We start from the raw sequence: 11473 nt of genomic DNA on the forward strand, positions 1-11473 counted from the left end.
AAACAATCTGACAACATGGAAATCAGCAGTGTGAATAAAGACTCGTTTTCTCCACGGCTCTCATGCTTCATACTTCTCATTGATCAACCATTAAATTCACTTTACCACAGAAAACAAAGGCGACTCTTGGATTCATACGACCATTTAGAGCAAGTTTCAACACTTTATATATGACAAACACTTGTCAGCCTCTTCCTATACTGTAGCAACGCTTAACTCAAGGCCACCTGCTGGGGTCTATCAGCACACTGAACGGAGCCAAGTTGTCATGGATCAATACTTGTTATCTCGAAACTTTTCACTGATTCTTCCCAAGAGAAGTTACGGCTGGCAGAAGAGTATAAACACCTAACGCCCACATGTCTATTTACTACTGTTTTATAGACTCAGTGCTAAAAGGTCCGCTTAGCTATTTCAAAAACGTGATCAAATTTGACAAATTTAATAGAACTACAAAGGTGGTCGGGCACCCACTAGGGAATAGTTGATTTAAAAAAAGAGAGAGAAAAGAATTAACAAAGCTATGTCTTTAAAAATGAAATTAACCATTTAAAAAAAAAAAACTGGCTGGGAATTAAACCTGGGTCAATCCCTATAAAGTCAGAATTATGTGATTCTTTTTATATGATAGGCTATTCATATTATTCATAATATTTGGGCATCAACAGGCAAAAAGAAAAAAGAAAAAAAAATTCAACTATAGCTTTCTGCAATGCCAAAAATTGAGTTTTCATTATGTAAAATGTGGCTCACAATTAGTTATTATTGGATATGTAATTGCACAGAATTGCAAAAAAACAAAACAAAACAAAGAAAGAAATGAGTGTCATAAAAAATAGAGGCTTACTGATTGTAAATTAAGCCCCCCCCCCCCCCCCCCCCCACACACACACACAGACACACACACACTACACCCTGTACAAATACATAAAAAGAAACAACCTCACAACATACGATACGTGAAATACAGTTTCTTTGTTCTACTCTGCAACGATGACTTCCTGCCATGTGAGGATAAACCTTAAATGAATGACACACCGTCTCCGAGTGTTTGGTGGGCTGGTGTCGCTTCAGCCTGCAGTTTCAAACATTCACTCTCTTCACTACAAAAGATGGATTTTGTCCATTGCTTCTACTAAGCCACAGTCTATCTAACATGGTTGTTTTTATTTTTCTTTTCGATGGATTTAACTTCCTCCTCAGCTTGAGGCTTGGCCATTTCTTCTCCTGCGGCTCACTTTGGGTGGGTTCGTGTTATCTTTGTGTTGACTACAGGCGGGATGTTTCAAGTTATAAATGCCCATATCCCTGACATTTTCCAATATATGTTTGTGTAATTTCAAAATAACATTTCATTTAACACCTAAACTTAGTAGTTTTGTGACATAAATCAGGTAAATGTGCTCATATATAGTTAAAATCTAGTATATTTAGGTAACTTGTAACTTTCGTCAACACAAAACGTGAATAAAATATGACATTCTTCAATTACCACTCTAGATTGTTTTAATTGTTAATTTAGCTATTTAATCTTTTTAGCACCAAATGCAAATGAGGACAATAACAAAAGAGCACTGGTGTCGTTTCTCATTAAAAATATGATCTACAGACACAGTTTATTTCTACTTTTAGACTGCATACGTTGAATAGTTTTTTTAATTGTGTTGAAACACGGTTACAAAATGTGTTCGGGATCATTTTGGCAACAGTTGAATACACAGGGGAACGAGTAGATGTGTTTTTGAGATGGGATCAGCCAAAATCTTGAACAGAATCGCAGTGGGTCAAGGCTTACTAAATATCAAACATCCTAATATGATATTAATCCAAAGCAACTGGCAAGCGATGAATAGTTAAGGCTATAGAGCTCAGATGATTTATATAATAAACTTGCTCTGCCTTTGAGTGTGCTTAATTTTTTATAGTACAAAATAAAAGATATCATCAAGGGTTTAACTTGCAATAATAGTATCTTCAAAGCTGCTTTCCAATACAAATTAAAACATAAAGGTAATTCTTGACTTTGTAAAAATACTCTCTGGGCAAAATTATTTTCTGCTGATTTTACCCAGATAACTTCATTAGAAAGTGGAGTTTAGCTTAGTTTAATGGACATGTCCTTTTTTTTCACGGCGGGGTTTTTCTATTAGCAAATATGTGTTCCTTGGCCTTATGTTCTACAGAGACTCTGCCAATAACCAAGTTATGTGGTTAGGTTAATGAAAATGTCTGAGGTTTCACATTCATTTCACACCAACAAGAGAGCAGATAATGAGGACTTGGTGTGAGACAAAAGTACTCATATTTTCCGACCACGAGTAGAAGTGCAGATACACGTCGAAGAATACTGGCAGACCGAGGGGAAAGGGTTCAACTCCTCGACTGACGTGACGGGAAGAAAATGACTGAATAGGTTTTAATGACCCATGGAAGTGGTGGTTGATGTATGGACATGCCTCCACGATACATTGATATGCCAGCGCAATCAATAGCAATGACGCAGATCATGGTTCAGCTTTTCATTCAGAAACTAAATCCTTCCATCATCTAGGACAAACACAATGGCACACATTCACATCCATCCGCAGGACTCTATTTGCGCGCTTGCGGTTTTACTTATCTCGTTTATGTACATCGATCTTTCCACTATCCCAAGCACTACCGCATTCACAAACTAGAACGGGTTCTCGAAAGGACGCAGACATTCGCCAACGCCACATTTGTTTGTGGAACTGAGTGAGCATCGCGAGCACGATAGCCATTAGCTCATGTTGATCCTAACTTGGTAGCGACATCACTGTGTGAGACGTGACTTGTCGCTATGGAAACAGCTCAGCTACCAGGTTACGGAGAGACTGCAATGCTTCTTCTACTTGGCAGTTTGCACCCATATCAACCTCAAAATATCCAGGACTAACTTAATATAAAATACCGTGTACTACATTTAAATGATTGATCGGCGGAGGTGAAAATGAGGGGCAAGCAACATATTTCTGTGAAAATTACCAAAATTTAAAAAGTCATATGGAAGATACATAATCAACTAAGGTTGATCAACTATGCTCAAGGTGTTCTCAAGTACAGTAATTAAGTATTTCCTTATATTCTTCGCCTCACCTCTGGAAGTTGATAATTGGCCTCTTGCAAAGTGTTATCATGACATTCTTGGATGCATATAAGCCATTACAAACTCCACCGTAAGACATTGAAAGCAGAAAAAAAGTGTGTTTTATTAGTCATTAGTAATTAGCCAAGACCTGGGAAAAAAAGCATTCTGTTGTTTATTGCTCTATTTCTCAGCTCCTTAAGCCCAATGTGCAACGAACAAAACACGATGACTTAAGAAGGTATGCAAATAAAAGAGAGAAAAATACATATTAAAAAGGGGTTTTATTTCAGGAGCCACATGCAGTCCAAATTAATCTCACGGGAGCCACACAAGTGAGGAAATAACGTAATAACTTGATTTTCATTGTTTTCCTCTATATTTGATCCCGTGTATTAATAAGCTGATAATGTTGAAATGTCTCCAGCACTATGGTTTTAAATTCTGTTCATTTTAAAGATGCTATCACCTGCAAAGAAAAACAAAACCAAAACAGTTACTTCTTCTTAGTTTTCATGACGTCTACACCCCTGCTTTAAAATCTGTATTTTGAGGATAAAATCTCCAAGACAAGAAAGAAAAATTGACTCTGAAAGTTTAACTCAATGCAACATGATGTTTAAGCTGTATGTTTTGAAAATGTATGATTAAATTGTTTGCTCTTCAACAGCCGCCGTCAAGTGAAAGGATTATCTTAACGCACAGGTTCCATAAAAATTGCTTTTGTTTTTCAATACTTTGTCATATGGTGAATGTCATGTAGTTAATGCAATGGATTATTTTAACATTTAGAGCTATATCTTCTTATCTAATATGATTAATGCAAATGTTGTGAAGGACTCGCACTGTTGATGCTGATTTTATTGACTGCACAACAAATTATGAATGCAAAGATGGTGTTTTATGTATTTTTTTCTTCTCCTGCTTTTCTATGTCCTGGACTTGCTTGACTGGGTATCCAAATCTAATATCTACTTAATCATAAATCACCAAAACAGTAATCCTAAAAAAACAGCTCATGATGAAGAATGAGACTAATTTAGATCAGTGTTCATAAACAGCATGAGCTGGAGTGACGATGTGCACTTTTCATGCCATTAGCCGGGAGTATCGTTTGGGTAATGGTGACACTTGGATCATTTTGTGCACCCGTAATAAGAAAAGACAGGTCTGATATACCAAATGAAGGTTTTACAACTACCCCTGCCCCATTGAGCTTTTAACCTGAAAATGCAAATTAGCTCCATGCAAACCAAGTGATTTCATGGTTCAATGCCTGCTACATAAGCATTAAGGCCTGCAGTCTCCATGAAAGTGCATTATGGTGCAGACAGATTCCTTCTTTTAATCTGCAGCCCATTCATTTTACAATCAGTTATATTTATGGCAGTTGTACAGCGTTGCACTTTGCTGCATTAAACTACCCGGGCTCATTTATAAACTGGAAAGAATTTAAGCCACTTTCACCACACGGCGATATTATGCCATCAGTATTTACAGTATGTTGAAAAGACATGGTCCTCTGTTCACAAATTCAAGCATGAAGATTACAAGGGCTTAGCACGACAAGTATTAGCACATCCTGTTCCGTACAAGCCTCTAAGCAGGGCTATGAGAAAGTAAAGGATCTGCATGAAGCTGGCTGAAATTTTTGTACAATTAATTGAATATTAAAAAAAAAACGAAAATGAAAAATATAATATATATTGGCACCTTTGCTGCCTCATCCCTTTGCAGAGATCAGACAAAAGAAATGTTTCTGAGTTAAAGACGTAAAGCCAGGCGCGATAAATACAAAGAAAATAAAAATAAAAATATGAAGCTTTAGATCATTTTTACAAGCCTCTCTTCCCCAATAAAGTGGGAGGGTAAAAACCATTTAACAGAGCCGGAAGCATGAGCGTAATTTGCTAAATGAATGTGACAACTTGTCTGTAAACAAGAGCCGGGACTAACCATGAATCATGCTAGCTTCGCCAGATATTTTTCCTTATTTACCATCTGCAAAAAATGTCAGAGTCGTGCCCGGGCGCCGTCGGAGCTGTCACTTTGACAGGTTGTGGAGGTGGTGCAGCAGCAGTCACCAACAAAACAGGTGAAAAAAACAACAAAAAAACAAGTGCTCTTCATTTCCTTCCCCTCAGGAAAACATCCTAATTCTCTCCAGGCTGGCATTCGCTCGGGCTCCAGGAATTTGAGATTTGAATATCTTTCCAACTGTAGCAGGACCGTAGTGGAGAGGAGGAGGAGGACGATAGGATCGCCTCGGATATGTCAAAGCACGAGTGCGGCGAGCGTTCCTGACGAGGTTCGTGTTTCACTTAATCACAGAACTTCATTACTTCCTTTGTGTTTTTCTGCTTCCACGCTCATTACATCTGAAACTTTGCAGAGGCTGAGATGCGCTTTGCAAAAACATCTATTCTCAATTCCTGAAAGCAAATGTTTAAATTAAATAACTTAATCCATCGTGACGACGCTGCTGCATCCTGATATATCATAAAGACAGAAAACTAACAGAGAGGACTCGAATCCCACTTATTTTCAAACTTAAGAAAGAAGTTGAGTTCTCAACAAGTCATCCAGATTCACAAAGGAAACTGAGCCGAAACTCGTGTGATTAAATATAAATCTGAGTTTTAGCCATTCCAACAGCGCCGCTGCGTCCGTCGGTCCGTCACTTCGGTCCAGGCTGAATCTCAACAAGCACTGAGTGGATTGCCAAGGATTCCTGCATCCCCCATACGACCAGAATAGTAATAACACTTTGGTTTGGGCCGAACTACTTCTAAAAAAAAATCAATGACAGTCCCATCAGACAGAGCTAAACTGTGTGATTAATGCTAATGAGTGAACGTGAACATGCTGAACATGATGATTAGCACCGATAGTCGCAGCTGCACCAAATACACACGTGTCGCTTCAATGTACATTTTCCCATCAAATGGAGGCGGAGATTTACATCACAATTCGTGTTTATTCCAGGACTCTGGTTGGCAATCATGGCTTCATGCTTCTCGTTACACTGCCCCCTACAGGTTTGGCTGCTCATAGCAGCTCTGACCCTGGCATATATATTGGTCCGTGTCAATGAAGACATTTATTTATAAACATAGACGGCGAAATATCCTTATTTGTAAAAACCTGGGTAGATCTAAACGTGGCCTTCGATTCAAAGGAAATACAGAAATAAGTAGAAGATGTATATTTTTGCTTCAATGCCACTTTTTTATGCTGGAGCAAAGTATGTTATCAATCAGAACTCCAGTCACTGGAGTGGTCCAAGATTCTCTTTAACATATGTTAGAGAAAAACCTAATAAGACACTTTATTGAAGGACGGTTTCAAGAAAAGAAAAAAAAAAGTTTTTTTTTTTTTTAAATCAACATTGAAGCAGAAACAATTTGATCAAAAAGCCACAAAATATGAAATAGTTCAGAATGCGTTGGTGGGCAGTGGGACATAAGAGCGCCCGTTAGTGAAAAAACAGGTTGAGAATCACGAAATATCAAACCAATGCCAAACAAGCAAGCAGATCAAGCTTCATCTGTTTCCTGTTTTTGTTGAAGCACTGAGAGCAGAAAGAAATACCAATACTCAAATTAAATGAACAATATATAATTTTTCTTGTTCTTGTACTGATTATTGTGGTTGATAAAACGTCCTTCTTTGGTTCCTGAAAAACATTAAACGTCTAATGACTCTGCATCTATTTGAACTGTTTGGCTGAATTCCTCATGCAGCTTATTTATTATCTTTTAACCTTCATTTCGACAGGTGGCCCAATGGAGAAGCACAGTTAAAAGAGAGGACGGAGTATTTAGTTGCAAACATATAATATACAGTAAAATACACACATAAAGTGGTGCTGAGAGAGCTGAATAAACCAGAGAAGGTTTCTCCAGGCGCCTCAGAAGATTACATTCCCCACAAAAGTGAGCAACAGACTTTGATTGAAAATGCTGAAAATAAATCTGGTGTGTGTGTGTGTGTGTGTCATTTCCCCTGCATACCATATTTCCTTTATGATTTTTAAAACAGTTTTAATAAAACACACACTACATAGTCACAATTGTAATTTTGAAAGTATTGAAGTTGCAAAAAGTAGACCTTCTGCCCTCACGCAACACACAGTCATGAAGATAATCCAACATAACACTGTTGTAAAATGAAATTAGCCAAGTATTTACTGATAGTCTGGGTCTAAATTACCAATACAAACCCCTGTTATGAAGAGTAATGAAAAGGCTTCATTACTTTGTGTTGAACTGGTTCACATGAAAAGTTAAAGGGGTTTATTTCTGAGAGAAACTCCTTCTTTGGATGAATAAAAGTGTTTCTTGGTCCCCTCATACATATATGAGCTCACATTCTCGAGTTGTTGAATAAATGACACAAACTTCAGATAAAACTCTTCTACAAAGTCTCCCTGAACCTCTTGAAAGTGGGAAGGAGGAAAAAAATAAAAAATAAAGATGCTCCCGAGCTCCTCAGAACAAATACTGAGGAGTCAATTCCGCCAGCCTCCGAACATCAACTATTAATCGTGTCTGAAGCGATGCACTTAAAAGTGGAATACGGATAACACCTCACTGCTCTCCGCGGTCCTGAACTACGCAATCAAAGCGGGCTTGTGCTCCAAAACCAAAATCGAACTTAGGGGACAACTTTCATGTTCTTCACTGTAATCTTATATTCTGTGCAGCCGCGAGTATTTCTTACAGAGCAGCTCAGAAACAGCTTTAACAAGTTCTTCAACTCTCAAATTACTGAGAACGTGTTTAATCATGTGTTTGTTTTTTAAAGCCCACTAAAGTCTCTGGCGAATCTGTGCTTACAGTTTCCTCGAGCTCCGCCTTCGTCAGCCAAAGTTCACCAAAACATTAGTGAAATCAAAAGCAACAGGACGTGCTCGGATCTGCTCCGCACACTGAAGAAATTAATGTGTTTTCAAGTATAAATGGAAAAAAAAACTTTGACGCGTGAAAAGTCTGCCCATGTGAAATGCAGCCAAAAGCACATAAAAGAAGCTTCTTGTGCCATTTGTTTATCAAAAATACTTAAGAATAGAAATTACAAACTAAACACTCTGTAAATTAAGGTTGTAAACATTTTTCTATTCTATTTGATGACATTACTTGGAATTTATTATGTTATTTGCATTCAGAATGGCCGAAATTATTATTGGTAGTTCCAGAAGATGGATAAATGAATGGATGCAAATGGAACTAAAGAAATGGATCGATGAACGCATCATAAAAAAATATCTTGAGAATTCCACAAAGGCTGCATTTTGAGGAAATAAGCAAGCTCAATGTCAACATGGGCCGTCCCTGCAACGCCCGGTGTTTTCTTCGCGCCACGCTGTTGCTTTTGAATCTATGCACTTGGGCACATTTATCCCTCCATGTATTATTGATACACTTGGAAGATAATGTTGTAACAAGGTCTTCGGGATCCACGCGGCTCACACAGATAGCTGTTTTCTCAGGATTTCCAGTGGCTCCTCGCGGTGCATTTGGAGGCTGTAAACATATGTATACTGCTGGCATGGCTGAGCTGGCCATCTATAATGGATATGGAGTCGTGTGGGGTGGAACAAGTCACCTCTGGTGAGATCGTGGGACTCTATAAAATGTTAAAAATATGTCCCTCCAAATACGCTCTGCTTCTCCATGAATAATATCCAGATCTTAGCTTGTCGCTTTCTGAGATTTCTGCATCCAACCAGAGGGAAAAAAAATTATATACTATATAATATACTGGGTTTTTTTTTTTTTGTCTCTCTCATTGGATGCAGAAAGTTTGTAGATCTTCACAGTCTGGACTACTTTAAAACGTCAAGTGTTTTCCAGTCTCCCACTGATTACATTACAGGAGGTTTCTTTTTTCTTTTTTTCTTTGAAATTTTATCCAAACCATATATTTCTCGGGCAAAATATGTTTCTCCAAACTGCTGCTTTCTATGAATAATGATAAGCCGAGAAGTTCAAATTGGATTTTAGGATTTTGCGCATGTGGCAGAGGGTCTTCCTTGAGCCGCCTCGCCGCTGTTTGTGCTTGTTGTTGCTCTCTTTGAATCCGTTTTGATATCAGTCGGGCGTTTGACACCGCCGACCAGGCCATCCCGCTTGAAAGCATCGAAAAAAAGGTTTATGTCACAGTTACTGCCCTTCAAACAGCTCACACCATAACTCGCTGATAAATCATCCCCTGCTGCTGGAGGTAGAGCATAATTTCAACTGCATTTCATGTTTCGGTGTTTTTTTCCCGTGGATTGAGTTTAGCCTCTTTTAATCTTCCCCTGAAGAGCCCAGTATTCAAAAATGGCTGCAATGTGGCTCCGACTGTAATTGAATTATTTAGCGGAAATGTCCCATCGGTGCATCATGATAACCAACGACAAACGCTCAATATGGACCAGGATTAATCTATTAGCTACTACAAATGGAGAAAAATATATTGATGATGTGTTTTCATTTCCACGCTGATTTCAACTCCCAGTCAAATTTGGACAAATCATTTCTAAACAGTGCTTCCTGTTAGTGAAATCCATTGATCCATCGTTTAAAGATGATTTGTCATTATAACTGGCAAGTAATGACATTATTAGAAGCAGATCCTCTGTAAAAACTGCACTGCAGATTGTGTATAATGACTTCCAGCGAATAAACTTTGAGCAAGTCACTGATAACAAATCCAAGATTGCCGACTTCCACCCACTCAGCTCAATTAGTCTCATTCAATGAAAAGATGTGCGAGGTGAAATCTCCTGCCAGGTCTGTGCATCACAAGCCCGTGGAGTTATTTTTTCATTTGAGATCAAAACTGTAAAGAACAGCTTTTTCTTGCCGCTGCCAGCAAAAGTACTGTGAAAATATCGTCTTTTCCAACCTTGAAAAACTCATCCCGGCTTTTATCTCGTCTCATTTCTTCCTGCACGACTCTTCACGGCGGCTGTAAATCTGCAGTGTGCAGGGATTTCATCAGAGATTTCTTAGTTCTTCTACTTGTCACCTTTGCTCATGAACACTTAAAAACACTGAACGTAACTTCAGTGCATCAGATTAAAAGCAACCTGAAATTGCCCCTCCAAAATTATTAAATGAGATCATCTAAATAACTACACTCCACATTGTCAGTTACTTTTTTGCATATAATCTTTGTACTAAAAGATTTTTATTGACATAATAAAATCTCAAAATGATTTTGTGCTTTATCTCATGTGATTTTCATGATTGTGTTAATTATTTCAATTAATTATTATTATTTTCAGTGAATTTGCTTCACAACATGTACAAATCGCACACGTATTTTTATTCATAGTTCAGACATTTGAATCCGAACTTATTTAATATATACATAATACATACACAGCTGTATATAAAAACAGTTCATGTATTGTGTACCCATATCCCTCAGGCTGTGGTGTACATAAATAACTCTCTCACGCCACGCATGTAAACAAACTGTAATTATAGCTGAATAGGAAGAAGCGAAGTTTATTTGATCCTCTGCCTTCATCTACATCTCAGCTTCTATTTATTATGTTGCTGATGTGACACTGATGCATTTGTTACTTCTAGACAAAACACCGACTGATTGAAAATGCTGAATTTAGATTCCTGGCAGGCCTAAATATTGCTCAAAATGATTTTTCTTCGCTGGTGTTCAACAAAATCTCCAGTAGAATTAAAGATTTTTTTCTTCACACATGAAGCTCTCAACAACTCGGCTCCATCAAAGACGTGTTAGCCCCACATTATCCCATCTGAAGACTCTGCTCTTGGAGAGCTGGCTGACTGAAGGCTCCCAGAGTTTCCAAAAGTAAAATGTGAGGCTGAGCTTTCAGCTATCAGGCTCCTCTCTTGTGGAACCAGCTCCTAGTTTTAGTCAGGGGGAATAGCACAGTCTGTACTTTTAAGATCAGGCCTAATCCTTTCCCATTTGATAAAACTAATAGTTTGGGCCGCCTCAGATCACCCTCGGATCAGTTTTTTTTAGTTAAGCTGCAACACGTCTAGACTGCTGAGAGGCCTTCATTTAATGTGGAGCAGCTTTTCGAACTATCCCTACATTCAGATGTTGGGATTGAGCGTGACTAACTGCATGAGCCTGATTTAATAAGATCCTGCATAAGGTGGCTAAATTGCATGTTCACACAAGTAGATTGCAATTAAATGAGGGTTCTGCATGCATTAAGCCCCGTTTAAACAAGAATTACCTGCTGGAAGTCGTATAATTCACGTGCTGTTGGCGATGTTTACAATGGAGTTATTCTATTTGTCAGGTCTGTTTCTGTGTCTGTGTGATGTCTGCATCTGTCACTTGCCGTTACGCCACGAGACAAAACCATGTAAAAATGTC

This window comes from Blennius ocellaris (assembly GCF_963422515.1).
Source record: "Blennius ocellaris genome assembly, chromosome: 2".
NCBI classification, from domain to species: domain Eukaryota; kingdom Metazoa; phylum Chordata; class Actinopteri; order Blenniiformes; family Blenniidae; genus Blennius; species Blennius ocellaris.